Source organism: Alligator mississippiensis, chromosome 4 (assembly GCF_030867095.1).
Source record: "Alligator mississippiensis isolate rAllMis1 chromosome 4, rAllMis1, whole genome shotgun sequence".
NCBI classification, from domain to species: Eukaryota; Metazoa; Chordata; order Crocodylia; family Alligatoridae; genus Alligator; species Alligator mississippiensis.
The window spans coordinates 84,926,115-84,946,668 of NC_081827.1; the positions used below are offsets into that span (position 1 = coordinate 84,926,115).

The following is a 20,554-nucleotide window of genomic DNA, read 5'->3' on the forward strand; positions in this document are numbered from 1 at the left end:
GCCTGACCTGTCAAAGGGAGTTAGTTTCATTGAGAAGGGCACTTTCCTCTGCAGAAGGATCAGGTCATGCAAAGTTCAACTCTGGAATCCAAGAGCAAGAGAAATGTAACTGATCTCAGATCCATGGCAGGTTGTCGGGTGGAAAGGCTGCTTGTCTACTGTTTATGCACATTGGGTTAAGCCAAAAACATTTTAACAAATGGCTTTTCCATTCAGATTGTTTTCTTAGCACGGGGCAATAATAACCCAAGGGAAATGTCATGGGTTGATGTTTCCAACCAAAGTTAAGGTCATCAAAAGACTAGCTCTTATCCTTCGGTAATATAACTGACAACAGGAATGGTTTGATATCTAGACACTAGAATGAAAATAGGACATTAGCTTTAAAGAATAATTATCAAGAGAGCAATTTATTTTTGTATTCTTATAACTGAGATGGATCTCAACCATAATGCCACATCTGCACACCTCAGGGTTAGGATGGGAAGCTAGCTGGAATTTAAACACTGATTCAAATCCAAATTTAGTGTCTGGACTCCATTTAGCCAGAACCTATATGGAGCCTGTGCTAAATCCTCCCTCGACAAGCTCTAGCCTATGGATTTTTTAAGTCAGTACGACAAATTACAAGGGTGAAGTTTATTGTGTGCTCCTTTTTTTGCAGGAACATGGACAAAGCAAGTACTCAAGACAGACAAGGAACATAGCATTTGTTCTACTCTACAGATGGGGAACTGAGGCAGAGACCAAAAATAGAGGTCCAGTGGAAGGACTCCCGTTTCCTTTCAGTGAAGGCCCAGGTGATTCACACTTGGTCACACAGTATGTATATGACAGATCAGGAAATTGAATGGAGATCTTATATAAGTCTCAGAAAGGCTGCTTAACCAAGACCAGCATTCAACTCGGAAAGGTCATGACAAGCACCAAGTCATTCCATTATGTATGTAACTTAAGCACTTTTTTACTGCTGACCCTTGGCTTCGCATTTTCAATTTGCAATAGATATAGAATTACAGGAGGAGCATAATTCTCCCAGTTATGTTTTAATGTTAAATGACAAATACTTGTGATACAGATGTGGATGAAAAGCTATTACAAGTTATAACTGTGCCAGCTGTAATTAAAAATAATGATGCCTGCCATAATTATACAAAAATGTTCAAATTGGTTATTTTTATCAAAACCAGTGATGAAGATGAAACTGGTTTTGACATATACAAACTTAAAAGGTAGGAAACTTTAAAAATGTGATTTCTTTCATTTGCTTGTCAAGGAATACGAAAGCAAACTGCAGTGCATAACTGATGAGAAATTTTGCCTTCTTGCTGAGATCGAATGTTCAACCTGCAAGGATTTTGTTTTACAGCCACATATGAGCTTCTGACAACAAGATATTGTAAAGGAAGTGCCCTCCCTACGAGAATGAGTTCATTTCTCACCCTCTTTGGAGCACAGTATGTTTGTACAGGCCTTCCGGCAATAGAAGCAACATTTGGAACTGGTGAGTCATTTTTCCTATACCTATAGATATCTCCCCTGAAGAAAGAAGACCTGTAGCATATACTGAGAAACAAGCCAGAAAAACTGTTCTAGAATGAGTTTAAGAATTCAGATTCTGGTTTTGGTACACTTCCAATGAAAAGAACCAATGGGGCAAAGCCTGCGAGAACTCTATTCAGCATGATCCACTGCTTAAGTTACCATTTAGTAAGGCCCCTATAGGTATGGGCCCATGATCACACCAACAATATGTGGACAAGGAATTTAATTACCATATTACTAGAGTTTTGCCATAATAGGGATAATCTGTCATCTTCAGGGATTACCCTCTGTCAGATGAAACTTCAAAATCCTATAGCAAGGGTTCTCAAACAAAAACTACAGCCATCTTGCCTTCTGCATGGAGGCTCCCAATCTGCTTGCATCTTTGACAATAATTCTAACTAGCTTTAACAAGCATGCCACTGTATGTCACATGATTTGCCTGGCACTGGCTAGACCAGACAAACTCTTATATTTTTTTCAAGAAGAAAACAATGTTTATTGTCATAATTTCTGGCCAGGGGACTGCTTAACAAGCAAGCTCCTATTCCAGTATGCAGAAGGAAGGATAGACATATAATTTGTTCCGGCTAAGAATGTTTAGACTTCTTCTGTAGAGGTATCATTCTGCTCTTACAGAAAATGAAATATATTAGTAGCATTAAAACATAAAAAGTGTTGACAAACAGCACCTTTTCTGTGCACCAAGATACTGGTACAACATATTTGCAATACAGCAAAAAGAGCCTCACTAATTCATTAAAATTCAGGAAAAAAATGCTTGTTTACTCTTGGCAGTTTAATTGATGATTATGCTGATCAGACACTTTGGCAATGCCAGTGGTTTCCATGTTTTGACAAATAATCAATTACTTGTTTCTTGTTTCTCAGATAGTAACCAAATTCTCCTAGTACATGCCAGTTCAGTTTCCCTTTTTATTGGCTGGAAGTGCAGCACATAGGAGTAAGTTAGGCCAGAATCCCAGGTATCCTCCCTATTAGGCAAGACTCATACAATTTGAGAAAATACCAATGCCTTGGGAAAAATAAGGCATTGTTCAGAAATTGTACAGCATGCAGTGCATGTTAAAATTGGACTGCAGAATGAAATGATGGGCTAGATCTTCTACACTGCTATGTAAGTTTAGCTCTACAAAACCTTTGCTTAGCTGCCTCCTAACTCAGGAAATATTAAAACTGCATGGTCCTGCCAATATCCCACCAAGGAGGCATAAACATTGCAAGGCTGAGCATTTCAGTACCTAACTGTTCCCACTGGAATTCACAGAATCTAAGTTAGGTGTGGAGGCTAGCATGATTCATGGGGAGAGTTAACAGCCAGGGACTGAGTGCATCTGTATAAGAGCTGAATGGGAATCTGCCCAAGGACACTAATAGGCAATGCTTTGGGTTACATGTGTATTAAGTCCTGCCCATTTCAGAGATTTAAATATCTTACTCAGGCCTCAGAGAAAACTACTTTTTTTCATACGGCATCCACAGCCCTGAATCCATATGGTTACGGTCAGTCCTTCATGTAATAATAAAATGCTCATTAGTTTCCCAAGAAACTAGAATCTAGTGGTTAGGGCACTACCTCAGGAAGGAAGAGACTCATGGTCTGGCCTTTGGTCAAGCGACAGTTCAAATAGTTTACGTTGTCTACATAAACACTAACTACTAGATTATAAGCAACCATTTGCTTGCTTTATCTCTCTGGTTCACTGAATATTTCATTTTTTCATGGAAAGCAGAATAACATCAACAGGGTGGATAAGCCTGCCTATGCTGCAAAATGTCCTGTAACCTTGTGGTTAGGGCCATGTCTAGGGAGATGTAAGTTCATATTACATCAAAAAGAGAAGAAGTAGAACCTAGATCTCTCACACCCTTTAACCAGTAAGGTAATGGGCGCTTTACCCAGTGAGGTAATGAATAAAGGAAAAGCATAATCTCCTCTTCTTTTTCCAGGGTAAAATAAAGTTACATTTAGGTACTTACATCTATGTAGATGCCTAATAGATAGAATAGAATTTGGCCCTCTGTGTCTAACACAAGGTTATGGAATTCAATTGGCAATTTGGAAACTAAAAATAGATAATTCAATGCTCAGTATTGTGACACCCAAGTGCATAAAGGCCCTAGATTCTTCTGATAAGAAAAGTACATGAGGTCTATATTATTCCCGTAAAATACATGGTTTATTGAAAAATACACATTGCATGATGTTTTGTATAAAATGCCTCTCCTGAGTTCAAGGCCTTTTGATCTTTTCTGTTGCTTTCTGTACTTTCCTATACTTTCTGAGTACAGGAAACAGAGCACCATTAGTTTCTTATGCCATCACACTGAAGAGTGCAATGTCCAGTCATAAAGGACCATGCACGCCACCCAGAATATATAAGCGTTATCATTGCCACCCGTATACGCCAGTGCTTCAATGGAACAATTGGGTGAATAATGTATTTCCTGGAATTAGTCAAGTAGGCATAACAATTTAGGATATTACAAAAATATTTAAGCTCATTCATTGTATGGTGTCATGTTCTCTCCTTTGGAGTCTTCGGAACAAGAACAGATACCTTCCTAAGAAGATATGTTCTAGTCAAACAGTTTTTTTCACTCACTTTAGGCGTAAGTATACAGGGTTCTCTGGCCTGTTTTATGTAGGAAGTCAGACTGGAAGAGGGGTGGCAATTATTTTGGATGGAGGGCTGCTTACTGAGTTTTGGCAAGCTGTCAAGGGCTGCATTGGTAGCCCCGCCCCTTGACAGATGCCCCGCCCCCTGTTGCCATCTTGTGACTGGAAGTCCCGCCTCCTAACCCCTGACCTTTGCCAGCAGAATTCCCTCCTCTTGCCCCCGGAAGTACTTCTTTAAGCAAGAGGTTTTGCCATCTCAAAACCAGAAAAATACCAAATTATATTCTAAAAAGTGAACATGTACAGCATTCATTAATTTGGTTTAAAAAAATATTTGTGTCCTGATTTACTTGTGTTTGTGTAGTGTACATAGAGGTGATTGCACAACATCTTAAAATGAAGTCTTACTTTTGTGTATTATGGGGGATGCGTATAGGTTTATGGGGAGTTGTGGGTGTGTGGGTATGTGGGGTGAGAGAGCGTGTGTGTGTGTGTGTGTGTGTGTGTGGATATGTGGGGTGTGGGTGGGTATGGGATTTGTGGGGGGCAGCTGAGTGCCTGGGGTGTATGAGGAGATGTTGGGGGTCTGTTTGTAGGGCAGTGCAAGGGGGGTGTGGGTGCATGTGCATGGTGGGGTCTGCGTGTGGGACTCAGTCTATGAACACACACACACACACACACACGCACGCACTCACGCACACACATACACATTGCCCCTGCCTACACACACACACATACACACTGTTCCTGCCTGCCTACACACACACACATACACACACACACTCTGTGCCTGCCCCCATCCCTACACACTGTCCCTGCCTCCCCACCACCACACAGACACACACACATACTGTCCCTGGACTAGATGGTATCACAATCTCTTCTGTATTTAAAAGATATCTAAACTGATATACAAATCTTATATGAAGAGTATCGCTAAAATGGTCTGAGACTGGCATTTTGACAATGGGTTTTATGGATATTTGGTGGCAGAAGGAAATTGTGCGACACGAAAATCTTTGGTTTCATTCCAGACTTTGAGGTATAATGTACTTCAGCAAGCACAGAACCCTCTGCCTATTTCTATGTTGGATCCTTTCTACCCTGAACTTTCCAACCTGCTGCAGTGCTTTCCTTTTCCCTACTTCAAATCCTAACCTCCACCTCTGTTCCTTGGGTCTCTGCCTAACCTGCCTACTCTCAGTCTTCATTCAACTTCTAGTCTCTCCCCCTCCAGCTTCTAGGCCTAATTTCCTTGCCCAGGCAGTCTTAATTCTCCATCAAAGTCCTTGCTCCTTCTTGGACCTGCTTCTCATCTCTCTGACTCCTAGCTTCAGTCTCCTTATTCAGACTTGTGCCCCCCCTGCAACTCATTTTCTTCTGCAGTCTTAGTTGCCCCCTCACATACAAAGCCACATTGATCCCAGTCCATTTTTTTTTCCCTTTCTTACATTGATCCCAGTCCATCTTCTTTTCCATTTCTTACTCCCATCCTAGTTCCAGGGTTTCACAGTCTCTTTACTCAACTGATCTCAGTCTTCCCATACAGTACCCAGTAACAGTTTCTTACTCCTCCAAACCCAGTATCACCAAATTTCTTTCACCAATATATTCCTTTCATTTTCCCAGTCAAGCTTTTGTTTCCCTGTTACATATATTCAAATCAGACAAGTTTAAAGATGCTCTCTAACAGTACATGGGCCACTGGGTACCTGATCTGATTTCTGGTATCAAGCCCTACCTTATCCTGCAGTAGCTGAGAAAAGCCATTAGGAGGAAATTAATTCTGAGTCCTAGCACTGGGTTGTTGCACATTCAGATAGACATAACCAAGGTTAGGTCAATATAAATGAACAATTATGCAGATATTCGGAATATTTAATTTGGCCAAAAAATGGCTCACATGATCTAAGTCCGTACACCTTAGGAGGTGCACTAACTTAGATTAAGAAAGGGTCAGCCTGATCTAGGGAAAGGCTGAATGCTTGCACACATTTAAAAGCACAACCCTGGGGCTGGGAAAGCCCAGCTGCTCATCCCAGCCACCAGGCTGTGTAATTCCTACCCCCCACACCACTCCCGACTGTGACTGGGCTATTTTTAGCCCCTTGATCTGTCCCTTGTGACTGGGCAACACCCCCCACAGACCCATTGACCCCTCCTCACATCTGCCAGCCACTCTCCTCTGAGGATCTGCCACCTACCCCTGATCCAACTTGCCTTTCCTCCCCATTCCAAGTTACTTACATCGGATTCCCTGTACCACTCCTGGCAACAGCAAATGGTTGCATGCACTATTCCTGGCACCAGCAAATTGCTGTACATGCTGCTCCTGGTCTAGATTTAGGCAGCTTAAAGTAAACCACCTAAACCTAGACCTGGTGCAACAAACACTTGTCCACACCCTCAGTCATTCTGTAAGGAAGGGTTAAATGCTGTACTATCACATATAGAAGGTGTGAAAGGATGAAGGTTGCTCATCACACTGTTGGGAAGACTAATGCCCATCCTGCATGGCTACTAGCTGTGATAGTGTGGAACAGATGTAACAAGCATGATATTTCTGGATATTTTGGCAGATAAAATAATTTTACACTAAGTACATGCATACTATGATTTTCCAAAAGCATATAATTTAGCAAAATCCCCTGGAGTGAATCCCCTGGAGACAACAAAAGACATATCCCTGACATAAATGCTGCCAAGTATCAAGCCCCTACTGTAAACTAAGGGTTCTAAAGCATTTCAAAGGAAAGGTCTCTTGAATTCTTACAATAGGTAAAACAATATTTTTTTGTCACTAACCTCATCCTCAGAATTAGCCAAAACTGTTTTGGCTGACTTTTTTCCTAAAATATTCAGCTTGAGGGAAACCACCAACTTGTTTATTTTCAACACAGTTGAGTAATATCTCACAAGGTTAAAGGCAAAGGAAAAGCAGGATATTGCAATGCCAGCTTTCATAACAGATAGAGCTACCAGCCCCACCTATAATAATTTCAAATAAAGGTACAAAATCAGAATTTAGTGCTTGAAGACATTGTTCTATTGCCAATTTTTTCAATATGCTTCCTCTGCATAAGATTTATTCCTAAGGCCTGATAAACTCATTGTACTGAAAGAATGTGTGCCTGCAAACAGGGGGGTTAAAAGGAAAGAGAAATATATCAAATTTACTTACATACTATACATGCCTTTCCCCCAAAGGTCAACCCTCCGAAGTTGGGGGGCATGTCTTAAATTGGGAAGCCGATTTTCTTTGCAAGAATAGAGGCAGGGAGATACTTCTACAAAATGGCTGTAATGCTTCTCACTCTGCAAGCCTCATGGAGGGAGAGGGTGGAGTTTACCCTTCAGGGTCAGAGCTACAATGTTAACCCTGTCATAGCCACAGCCACAGCCATCAGGATCCCTGGCAGTCAGAATTCAACCATGACTGGAATTTTTTTTCTTCTTCTACATTCTGCCTTCCCAAAACACTGTGCATATCTTATTGAGGGGCATGTGATATGTAAGAAAATATAGTATTAACTTGATTTCTCCTTTAAATAAATGGTCTTCCATATAACCTTAGTTAATGACTGAGATAACCTGGTTGAACAAACAAAATGTATTTAATTGGAAATATTTGTGATTTTTTTTGCTTGAAAAGGTAATGTAGTCCAATGATCAATAGCTTGAAAAGAAAATTAATAAAGATGTTTAATGTTATTAAATGTTAACAACAGCATTTAGATGCCCCCACCAAAATCCAGACCCCATTGTACCAGGCACTTTATAGGCAGATAGAATGAGAAAATCTCTGCCCAACAATCAAAACAGGAAAGAAAGGTAAAGGGTGTGGAAAAAGGAAAACTTCCTCCCTATTTTCCAGGACATGAAAATGACCAAAATTACAGAAGGTGCTGTGGTAGCCACAGATATCTTGCATGCAAGTCCAGTATCATAACCCCAAGACCAGTCTTCACCATAGAAAGGTTCATATTGCTCAGTAGGTACTTCTCAGAAAAGTAAAATAGACATCCCCAAGCTCAATGGTGCTGCAGATAGACTGATATGCCCAGTTTAGCAAGTGGAAAGCTGGCTTAAATATCTTTACTGTTTATGACTCCCTGATCTTCAAACTTGTGTGGCATTATGAGTAGGCCTGGGGATAAGTATAAGCAGGCAACCATCTGAATCATGGAATATGTGAGAGAGGTCATTCAGCCCTACAACACATGTGCCTAGACAGGAATAAGGAGGAGTGGAGGCTTCCTAGACCTTCCACCCCCTTTTAGAACATTGAGACAGAATCCACAGGCCAGACTGAGTCCAGACATTCAGTTGTAGTTGTATGCACATCCAGGAATTAAACCCAGGTCTTCTGTGGGGCCGACAAGGAGTCTACCACTAAACCACAAGGGAATTGTCCAGACAGAATGTCTTAATGGGCTGGCTGGAGGTGTCAGACTTCCATGACTTCTGGCCACCTCTCTCCCACCCGCCTATTTTGTGAGACATGCCTTAATTTGAGAATTGAAGGCAGATAATGGCATGGGGTTTTGCCAGTTCTGTGCCTGCTGGTGACTCCTCTCTGAGGGTTATCTCCATCTGGGCAGAAATGGCTGATTTTTAGCTATTTTGCAACACCAAAGTGGGCCAGGGAGCCCACTTCATTATTAGAAATAATGAAAGGCTACTTTAAAAATTATACAACTTTACCACTTTTACTGTTTCAATTTGTGTTAAATTTTCTTTAAATTCATCTTTACTTACAAGCTGTTTCCTTGTATACACAAGCTGTGCTGTATAACACCGCACCACATCAAAACCACTTTCTTCTGAGTTAAGTCATCTAAACATCTTAGTGACTGTGTCAGCTTCCTGTAATTGTTCCTTCTATATCAAATTTCCTTCATCTCATCCTACTAGCTCAGGCATGTGATGTATTCCTGGTTTATACATTAAAATAAACACTTGGACAGCAGCTACAGGTAGAGAGAATGAACTAATGCACAGTGCACACACACAGGCTTAAAGATCAAGAAAAATTAATTGAAGAAACAGGAAACTTGAACTTTTGGTCAGACTTGCTCTGAATCTGTTGCCTTTAAAGGGTGATATCACAGGAAAAGGAAAAGGAAGTATGTGAACATTGATGAGTAGCGGCAATTAAAGCAATGATGTAAAAAGTAAAGAAACCACTGGTACTGCTGTAGCTTTTATTAATAAGTAGCACTTCCCAAGCATTACCTAATCCTCACGGGTGAAGGGGCAGGCATGGGAGGGTGGCCTGGGCCCAATCTGGCCTGCAACAATGGCCCAGCCCTGCCCTGATCCAGCTGTGGGGGAGTACCCATGCCAGGCCTGATCTGGCTGCATGCAGGGGAGCTTCCTGGGCCCAATCCAGCCATATGGCAACAGCCCAGAAAAGCCACTTTTGGGAAGGGAGGAAGGGGCAGCCCATAGGCAATGCATAGAGGGGGCCCAGGGGGGCCAGTGCTCCCCCTGAAATTAGCCAATGCCAGCTGGGGATTGGGGGCACTGCTGGCCAGTGCTCCCCCCCCCACAGAGATTGGTGCTGGCCAGGGAGTGAGGGCACCGAGAGAAGCACCAGCCAGTGTCCCCACTGAGATTGGCACTGGCCGGGGAGTGGGGGCACCAAAAAATGCGCCAGCAGCACTTCCAGTTTTACTAACAGCATTTCTGGGGTTGGCAATTGGCCACTGGGGGACCCCCCCCCAAGTTGGCAATCTGCCTCTGGTGCCCCCCAAGACTCAGGAGGTACCAGTTGCTCATGGGGCAGCCGAAGCCCAATCCAACTGTGTGGCAATCGGGAATTCGGCAGTGGTAGAGGGGTGGCAATATTGATTTCCACCACTCCTCCACTGCCAAATTTCATGACCTATACAGCCGGTGGGGAGAGTCCCACAGGCTGTATAACATGGCTCCATGGGATGGATTTGGCCTAGGGGGCAGGGGTTGATTACCTCTGGATTAAGTTATTTGATCAAGGCCATACACAGAGTCTTAGTGCAAGAGGTACAAAAAGAATCTGTAAGTCCCCTTCCTACACTTACACCTTTGGATTCGGCCACTTTTATTTCTGGAAGATTTTGCATTAAATTTGTGGTATGTTATTTAATTTAATTTAATAAATGGGCAGAACAGAGGAAGAGCACACTCAAATGATACTTCGTGCAAGAGAAAATGATAAATAAGCAGAGAATCAACCATGCTAAGTAATAGCTGACAGTGTTGAATTTTGTTCAGGATACAGCCTTTCTAAAATGTTTCTACAGCTGGTTGATTCAAGGAACAGGATGAAAAGTATAGACAACCAACTAAGGGTTCCTACATGCAAATGAGAAAAAATTGTTTCATAACACAGGAACTGCCAGACTGGGTCAGAGTTCAGATCCATCTAATCTAGTATCCTATGTCCTATAGATGCCTCAGAGGAAGGCAAGATATGAGATTTTTGTGCCTCCTCAGCCAAGAAAAACATCATCTGAATCCCTAGTTAGAAACTGGCTGACACCCTCAAAAAGAGTTTCATAATTCTGTGATGTGCAAAAAAGGTATTACTTTTTATCAGTTTGAAATTTTTGGCTACAGTAATTGTCTTTCAGCATCAATGTCTTTCAGCATCAAAAATAAACAGTAGGGCTGTGTGAAATTTTGCCAGCCATTTCATTTCAACACTGTTTCGACCCATTCTGAGGTTGAAACAGCAAAATCAAAATGAAACAAAGGGCTTTGAAACAGCCTCAAAACAAAACCAGGCTAGTCGAAATGTTTTGAAAGTTGAAACGTTTCAACCATAGCACTGGGGATGGAAGTCAGTCCAGCTGGGCTGACTTCCCGTCCCTGGCGCTAGATCCGGCCAGGGATGGGGAGTCACTCCAGCTGGGCTGACTCCCTCCCTCCGGCCTGATCCAGCACCAAGGATGGGAAGTCAGCCTAACTAGACTGACTTCCCACCCCTGCCCGACCCAGCCCCTGCCCGTCCCCAGCTAATCTGTTGAAATGTCAAAACAGAGTTGAAACAGCCTCACTGTTTCAACGAAGCAAAATGGAACAGCTGTTTTGAATTGAAATGAAATTCAGTACGAAATGCTGTTCCATCAAAACGGCACCTCAAGGCAAAACAGAATGGTGCCATTTTGCTCAGCCCTAATAAACAGTATTTGAAAGATAAACAGCAATAAAGGCTTAGCATTGTTTAGAGTAGTATAGAAGGATATAACCAAGCATACAGAAATAAAAGAGGAAAAAGCAAAAAAGACACAATATCAGAAAGTGCTTTTTGACAGTAAGATGTATTTAGTCGGGGAATTAGCTGTCAAGAAAACTGGTGGAAAGACCCTCATCTGGGCATTTTGAAAGTGGACTGAACAAAACACTGGAAGCCACCCTATCATTTTATTCTGTTCAGGTACTTATGCCATGCCCATCACCCTGGTATATGAAACATTTTCAGAATTAAGGAGTTAAACAGTGATTTATGTCTATAATACATGATTTCTCTGTATTTTGGAGGAAAACTGCATGTACATTGTATGTTGGCATTTTAAACAAATAATTTGCTTTGTTTTCTTCTTAGGGAACACAGGTGTGAAGAAACATGCCTAAACTTATTTGAGAGAGAGCAGAAGAATGACCTGAGTCATCGAATAGGATTGGATGCTTATCTTGGATGCTTATCTTGCTGAGATGATTTGACCCCAGCTGACTTCCTGCCTCTTGGGCAGGGGGATGGACCCAATGATCTTGTGAGGTCCCTTCCAGCCCTAATGTCTACTAAATCTATTAAATAGATCTCTGATGACTAATTCCCTGAATTAGTAGTTGTGCTACTTCTGACCAATGACTGATTATCAGGGATCCTGGTTTTCTCTGTATAAAAATCACACATTCTCAGATCAAAATGTAAATCATTTGATTAAAAACCCCCAAATCCATCACTCCCCACCCACAGCTCTCCACTCCTGCTGGTGCCCCTCACCCACAGTTCCCCCACCCTTTCTGGTGCCCCTCACTCCTCACCCACAGCCTTCTACCTCCAGCCCTGCCAAAGCGGGCATCCAGTTGCCAGAGCTACAGGGCCAAAGACCTGGGTCCACAGCTCACTCCCCCCACAGCAGCACCAGAGCCCTAGCTGCCACCCATGGGAGGCAGTGGCTACTGCAACGTAGCAGACCATGGAGCCCAACTCCCCACCCCCCACAGGTGGCATGACTGGAGTGGAGCCTGTAGGGGGTGGGGGTTTGGGTGCAGGTTGCCCTCTGCAGGCTTGGGCTCCCTGCCCTGCAGCCCTCCCCCTGGGCCCTGTATAGCTCAGCAAATGAGACCTGGCGCAGCAGGGCAGAACAGGGGGGGAAGCTTGCTGCCACTGCCATGATCAAAGCACTGCCATGGTGAGGAAATCCCTAATCACCCGGCAGCAGCAGGGTGGTGACATGGACTTATGCCTCCCACTGCTGCTGGGTGGGAAAGGGACACTTTGCCATGGCAGCACTTGGCTTGCAGTGGCAACATTGAGTTTCTCCACCTGGCACCTCTCTGTCCTGCCACGCCAGGTCCCACTTGCTGAGTTGCAGAGGCCCCTGGGGGAAAGCAGCCTGAGCCCGCAGTGGGTAGCCCTCACCCACGCCTGCTCTGCACACAAATCTAGTGGGTATATGACCCACATATCCTTCCAGGTGTGTGCACGGTGGCGGGGATCCAGCTCCTCCTCCCCACCACAACACCCATGGCTCCATCCCACTCCCTGTCTGGGCCCTGCAGCCACACATTGCAGCCCCAGGCCCCAAGCATTGCCTGAGCTGGGCAGCTGCCCCAGACCCAGCCCTGCCAACTCTCTCCCTCCCTCCAGCCCTTACTATGGGGGCCTCAATTCCCCCCCTCACTTACCCATAGGAGCTGCTCTCCAGGCTGACTGGCGGCCATGCACATGTGTGCGTGTGTGCATGCATGTGGCACCCCCTGCCTGACCACCCTCCTCCTGCTCCCCCTAGCCCCTCTGCCAGCAGTTTACTGAATTTTTCCATAGCAAATGGAAAACCCAGATCCCTGCTGATTATACTGGAGGTTACCATTGGGTACAAAATCTTATTGCTACCCGTGTGGCTTAGGGGTGTGCTGAGAAGGTCTACTAAATTGGGCTCAGAGGAAAGATAACTGGGGAAAGTCTAGTTTAAGAATCAAATCAGAATTTAAGCTCTAAGCCAGGGGTCTATGCACCTTAGTGACAGGTGCCTAAACAGAGGCCAGTTCTACAAATGTACTAGGTGGCTACATGTTGCCTAACTGCCTGTGTAGGTGCCAGAGTCCAAAATGTTGATCGTTAACTTCCACCCACTCACTTCTAACCTTGATAGACATCTTTAGATACCTGAAGTCTTTACCCTAAAGTCTTTAGGAGCTTTTATCAGGACATTTTCCTGGCACCTGAAGTCGGCTTATAAGTAGGCTCTGAACTCCCTTAGCCTTGACCATGTGGAGCAGCCTAGTGGCTGCATCTTATTTTAATCAACAAACAAGATGCTCCTCAGCCTCCTTCACCTTTACCTTCAGGGCCCATCTGAAGGGCAGAACTTGACCATACAATGGGCAATTTTAAAAAGAATAACCATGGGGAGTTTGTTGTTTGTCACATAAATTAAAACTTACCAAAAATAGAAAACCACTGGGGACAGAAATAGTTCAAACCTGTGTTATATAACCATGCAAAATAAGCTTTATAGCATGCATGGACTTTATAGAACTTAGAACCAAATCCAAGAGTTCATGCTTTATGATGCTCCTCAGCTGACTGCACAGAAAAAAAAATTGAAGGCAAAATAAATGGTATCCTTGAGAGGTTTGAGGAGATACTGAGCCCTGACGCAATACACTATACTTAGATAAAATCTGCCTGGAGGATGAGAAATTCAGGTGTGAAATGGGGTGGCAACAATTGCAAATGAACTAAGACATTTTTTTTTTCCTTTGGTGTGTTGTATTAACATGCAGGCTGTGGCTGCAGGCAAATGAGAGACTGAATATAAATGAGACTAGTCACATATTGGCAGCAGGCAGCAAGATACAGTAATGTAAATATTTATTAACAATGCAAACACCCTTTTCTGTGATTTTTTTTATTTGAAGTTTCTGGAAAAGTAGGAAATATTTATTTTGTTTTTATATTGTTTTGCATACAGCCTTCATCACTAGCCTCTCAGCACCTTCCATTAGTGCATTAAGTTCTGTAACTAATGTCCCATCATACCTAGTTTGTTTTCTTTTATCTTCCCTCCAAGACATGTGGCCTATACAGTATTTTGTTCAATCTGAGATTTGTTAAAATGCACAGACTGCATGTATGTGAAAGAAGGAAAAGTTGAAAAAGTCTTGTGCTTGAACCAGACAATCATGTTTTTGCAGTTGCTGTGGGATTTTCTCTCTCAGTTTTGGACTAATTATGGGAATTCACCATCTCCTGCACAAATTAATAGACTACCTTATGGCAGAAATTGTGCTGTGTCTGTGCAATGGGGTTGTCAACCATAGTTGTTATCAAAGAGCTCTAGGGAATCTTTTAGATATACTAGCCCTGGGTCAGTGAGGGCCTTGAAGATAGGGAATAAGAGCTAGATCCAAAAAGAAACTTAGGGCCAGATCCAGAAAAAGGATTTATCCACTAGTTAGGTAGATATACATGTGAACTGTGCAGAAGTTCAGGACTGTTAGATCAGTCTATAAATGGCCATCTCGATCTAAATTAAGTGGATCTCTGAGGTAGTCTAACTTAGCTGGTGTCCAGCCAGACGGATCTAACTGAACCTCTGTATAGTCCCAGCATAGGCCCAGGGCTGGGAAAGCTCAGTCACTAACCCCATCCCTGGGACTGCACTTTTCCTACCCTCTCCCTGGCACTGGGCTATTTTTTGCCCTCCTCCAACCACCCTTCTCCCCAACCCCAAGATGGACACCCCCATCTTATGTGCAATTATGGTGCCTAATTCCAATATTAGCACATAAATATAATTCAGATACTGCCTAACCCTAGAGGCCCTTTAAATTTTTACCTTTAAGGCTGCATCTACTCATGCATATTAATGCAATGCAATAAACTCCGGTGCTTATTGCACCGGAGTTTATTGCTCCCAGGCACTGCATTTACATGTGCACCTGGGATCACAGCACTGGTCTGGAGCAGCCCCAGATGGCAGAGGGTCCCAGGGGTCAGCCTGCCAGCCCAGGGTTGCTCTGACCCAGCTCAGTGTGCTGCAGAGGGGCTCACTGGGAAATGAGGGTGCTTCAGTATGGAGCTAGTAAGCAGACAGCCCCCTAACTGAAGCACCCTTGTGTCCCAGCCAGACGGGTCAGTACCTACATGTGTGCTGCTGTGGAATAACAAACTCAGAAGCAGGATAGTATTTGTATTTACAAGTACTACCCTGCTGCAGAGTTTAATAATTTACTCCAAACTAATAGCCCTGCACATGTAGATGCCAAGACATTTACGGTGGAACTAATTAGTCTACTCCACTGTAAACCTCTCGTGGAGATATGTCTACAGTTTTCCAGGTACATACTATTCTACCTGGGTGTCATATAAAAAATAATAGGCAGCAAGCCCAGTGCCACATTTTGATGGGGTACAGAGAAAAGAAATGTTTAAAAAGAGCTGGGAGAACGGATATGGTTTATTATGGAGTTTTATATTTGAATTAATCATACTTTTCCCTTTACAAGGCTATATAACTGTGTTGTGACAGGGCAGCAGTCATGCCCTGCCACAATTGGCCAGAAGACAGAGGAACAGCAGGAACAAGAACGTTTTACCTACATAGGGAAGGAGTCAATAAAGTGAGTGATGAGAAAACATGGCTTTATTGATTCTCGCTGGGGCTGGTGGGAAGAGCTGGCTGACGGAGATGACCAGATGGGCTCCAGAAGCTGACCTAGAAGTAGAAAAGCCCAGGGTCGGGTGGGTTGCTTTCCCAGAGATGGGAGGCTGGCAGGACCAGGAGCTTTTGCAGGTGTGTGGAGGTGCAGCAACTTCCTGACCCCAGCTGGGGGTCAATGGGTCTTGCAAAGGAGAATCAGAAAGCTGCGAGACTTACCTGAGGTGAGATCTGGCATAAGAGCATTGAACAGGAGGCTAGCCACTAATCTGACCAGTGAGGCATTTTGTGTCTGTAACCTAAAAAGGAAAAAGAAGAGAAGGGCTGACTAAGGATATCTGTCCTGAGGAAGCAAGGTTCTTCCCTGCCACAGAGGCAGAACATGGAGCTAAGCCAGGGGACTGAGTTAGACTCGCTATGGTTCCCAATAGTTACCCTGTGAATTAAGACAAAACAGGACTGAAATTTCAGTGCTTAATTGAACACTGGCTGGGAAAAATAATTACAAGTGTGTTCAGAGAAGGCATTCACCTGAGATCCCAAAGGCAAGTAAGTCTAAGGATGGACTTAAAGGGATAGCTGTAAGGGTGTAAGCCCAAGCTCTGAGAACGGTTCATGATACAGGCATCATACAATTTGTACGAACTCATAAGGCTGCGTTGGTGCATTGAGCACAGACTGTAATTAAGGCATCATACCTTGGAATGTCTGCTGTGGTAAGGGCAGGGTGCGAGGATAGAGGCGCCCTATGAAGAGGCCAGATGGCCAGATCTGTTGCAGTGAGAAACAATAGTTTACTTCCCAATATTTACTCTGTAGTTTTGGATTTTCTTTAACATCAAAGGTGTGGCAGGTGAGTATCCAAGAGGATTAGCATGTCCTGGGCAGATGGACTGCAACATATCTTTTTACAAGAGCCTCAAACTTCTACTTGCGTGATATTTACAGTTGCCCACACATTCTTGCTTCCTTCCATATTGTTAGTTATCAAACTCACTTGTTTTTTCTTATCTTTTAATTAGACCTGGATTCAGCAAAAATGCTGAAGAATGTGAGCAATACTATGGAAGGCAATGGCACTAATCATAATTAGACTTAAAGTTTGATTGATTCTTAAGGATTTTAGACTAAACTAAGGTTTTAGATTATAGGATCTTCAAGGGAAGAATGTTCTCCTCCTACATATTTATGCAATATCAAGCATGATAGTACCCTAGCTTCTGTAGACAGGCATCCAGTTGCTATTATAATATTAATAATAAAAATCATAATTATAACAAAATGGATTTGGGGCAGGATCTAAGACTGTCTACCTTGCTGCGCTGTGTGGGTGTAGTGCTTTGCTCATTGAGCCTTTGGTTCTAATAGGGGTCTTTGGACAACTCTGTCCACCAGTGGTAAAGGTAATAAAAAGATCAGTAAGAATAGTAGTAGTAGAAGAGGAAGAAGAAGAAGGACTTAGCACTGCATAGTAATGAGTTTGTCAGTAAGGATAAAGATAGGGCGTGGGAAGAGATCTGAGTTATTATAAAAGGCGGTTCTCCACAAAGGCTCCAGGAGTCGGAGCCAACTTGTAGTAATATCTCTCCTGTTGCTCCATGGAGGTATTAGCCACAAAGGAATGTAATTCCTCTATGTCCACAGAAGCCATAAAGCCTGGAGGGCTAGTGAAGGAGTACATTTATCTTCTAACACCTGCTGCACTTGTTCAACAAGGAGAGACTGAGCTGCCACAGGGCTGCTTTGCTACAGATTGGGGAGTGCCAAGGCACTGAGGAACAGCAACTGGATGCACTGGTTAGTTTCCTTCCCTGGAGTTACCCACTCCTATACAGCCAAATTATGGTGCCCCTGCTATGGAGAGGAAGAGTTTGACTTTTCACTCTTCCTTTTCATTCCCCAAAATTGGCTCTTTTCTTTTCTGGAGAGAAATCCTTTTTTATATCCATAACAATTGGCAATGCTTTCATTCTCACAGCAGACTCCTTCAGAGAGAGAGAAACCTAGAGAGAAACCTTCAGATTTCCAAACATACTAGAGTTGGCTGTTCTGGGAAATGCAGATGTTGGCGCCTTGGTGACTGGGACACTTTCCAATAAATACATCACATAGATTATATTGTGTGATTTTTCAATAAGTATATGGGTCAATGTTCCTCTGCATAAGAGAGAATGAAGGCAGATAATTTTAGAGGCACTGAAACATGGAATGTACCCTTAAATATTCTTTGGTAAATTCTTAAAACTTATAATGACTTTTCTTCCAATATTTAGCTAGATGTTATACCCAACATTCCTTGCTCTCTGTATCCCAGAGAATCCTGTGAATCTCTTCTCATTATATCTCTCACTCCCTATATCCAGGAGTGAAGCTGTCCTTCATGGTGTTTCCATGCTGTTTCATCTGTGTTTTTCAAGTGAAGATCCCAGGAGGAATCCAGAGGTTTTGACTTACTGCCACCCTTCTTGTTTGCCACCAGAGGTAGAGCATGAACACTGCATGGCAAAAAACTCCCAAACCCTCATTTGATTGCCTTTGGCACCCCGTCCAAACATTACAGGGTCACTGGGCAGACCTATTACTGCTACTCATTAGACACCCTGGTGTTATCATCTTGTGTGCCTGTTTCTTCATCCCCATTCTAAATTTAAATGAATGTATGAGGAATTTGGACTAATTTAATGCTCAAAATTTGGGTATTTTCTAAGGGTTGATGCGTGGGGGGGGGTTTCTGGCTGAATGAATCAGTCTGAAAGAGGTAATTAGCCATGTTAGTCTGAAGTTAAGCAGAAAGCAGCGTAGATATGCACCTTATAGAGTAACCAAATCAGAGGCATATAGCATAGGCTTTGGTGAACCCAAACTCACCTCATCATCTGTGGTTTATGATGTTTATCTCTGATTTAGTTATTCTACAAGGTCCATATCTACCCTAACTTTTTCTTGATTCAACTGTGCCATTTTCCTTCTGTCCACATTTTATCTTACTTTTGCCTAACTTAAATTACTCTACTCTTTTTTTTATCTCTTAGACCACATGAGCTCAGCTGACTTCCCTGAACTGAGCAGTTTGCAATCCTTTTCCAATCCTATCCTTTGAAACTGCTGCGGTGGGTGTGGGTTCTGGTGGGATGTGCTAAGAACAATTTACTTTAGGTAAATCTCTCTGAATCCCCTATGTCTGTTAAACGGGAGGAGAAGAGATAATTGAGCATCCATCCTTTTTATTATTAATTGCTATTAAGTGAAAAAATTTCATGCTACAGTTACTTGTAAATACTAATGCTCCCTGGCAATGTAATGTAAAATAGTGTAAAATGCTGCTTACCTTTTCTGCTGATTGTTTGAGAATGTTAAGCTTATATTTCCTCCAGTTCTTTTTAAAGCACTCCAGTAACTAAATTACTAACTTTGAAATCTAGGACTGGACCTTCAATTTAGCTGCAGTTTAATGCTGGAAGCCTAAATGTTTAGTGTAATGGTAGTAAATTAAATATCCACAAAAGAGTTGTACATCTTTGATAGTGAATGTCTGCATCTGATGGAGACAAAAACAATCTTTATAGAAAGGTAGTTTATCCAAATAAAACGTTTCAATGACAACCATAAGTAATAATTAGATGGCAGAGGGGGAAGAAAAATGGTTTCCTTTTGTTACACCACTTTTATTTATGTTACATTAAGTTTGAATTGGAACCTAATTTGGGCAAATAATTTGTCTCATTAAGTAGGAGAAGAGACCCTAAAACAGCTCTATGGCTTGCTAGAGGTTTTTATTTAATTGAAAAGCTCTATTGAGTGATCTGAGTTTACACTATTAAGCAGAGAAGGCATTTCAGAGCCTCTGCTATAAATGGCCCTTTATTACAAACAGACAACCCTGAAGATTCAGAAGACAGAGGAGACTTGCCTTGATCATTGACATCCTCCTTGAATCCAACTTTGGCAAATGTCATGCAAGATGAGTTAACTGTTGACTTTGTATATACAATCACCAACATATTAGTTACTGGTTTCTATATGAGTCAGATATTTTGAAGAAATTAAGGCAGAATTCATGGCAAGATAGAAGGACAAATCCCCTTACCTGGATTATATGCACCCTAGACCTCCCATATTCTGATATGTGAAGTCCAAAGAAAGGTGGGTGCATGAGATATATGACACTCACTGCTTTTCCACGCAGTTGCTGCATCTGTTCCTTGCTGTGTGGTAGTTTTCAAATGTACTATGCAAAAAGTCACTTGCCAAAGGGAAAATGCCAAGAAATGAAATATTTCTGTCTTCTTGAGCAATCCCAAGAATGAGACTTAGGCTGTGCTCCTTCAATGAACTTTGTGTGGGTAGCAAATAAGTGTGGCCTTGGTGACCACAGAAGTTGTGTTTCATCTACTGGTCTTACTTTTATGTCACTTCATTTCTCCATTCTTTTTCTTGCTTGTCTAGTACCCTAAGTTTTTTGACAATGACCCATGTGAACATCAGCTCTTTT

General features: G+C 42.7%; 1 long non-coding RNA gene across 1 annotated transcript; it reads left to right on the top strand.

Moving 5' to 3' along the window:
- The first annotated feature begins 523 nt into the window (after positions 1–523).
- LOC132249829 (uncharacterized) lies at positions 524–12,012 on the top strand. Its single transcript, XR_009461335.1, has 3 exons — positions 524–800; positions 1,370–1,504; positions 11,775–12,012. It is a non-coding gene; the product is annotated as an uncharacterized LOC132249829 (long non-coding RNA).
- The last annotated feature ends 8,542 nt before the right edge of the window (positions 12,013–20,554 follow it).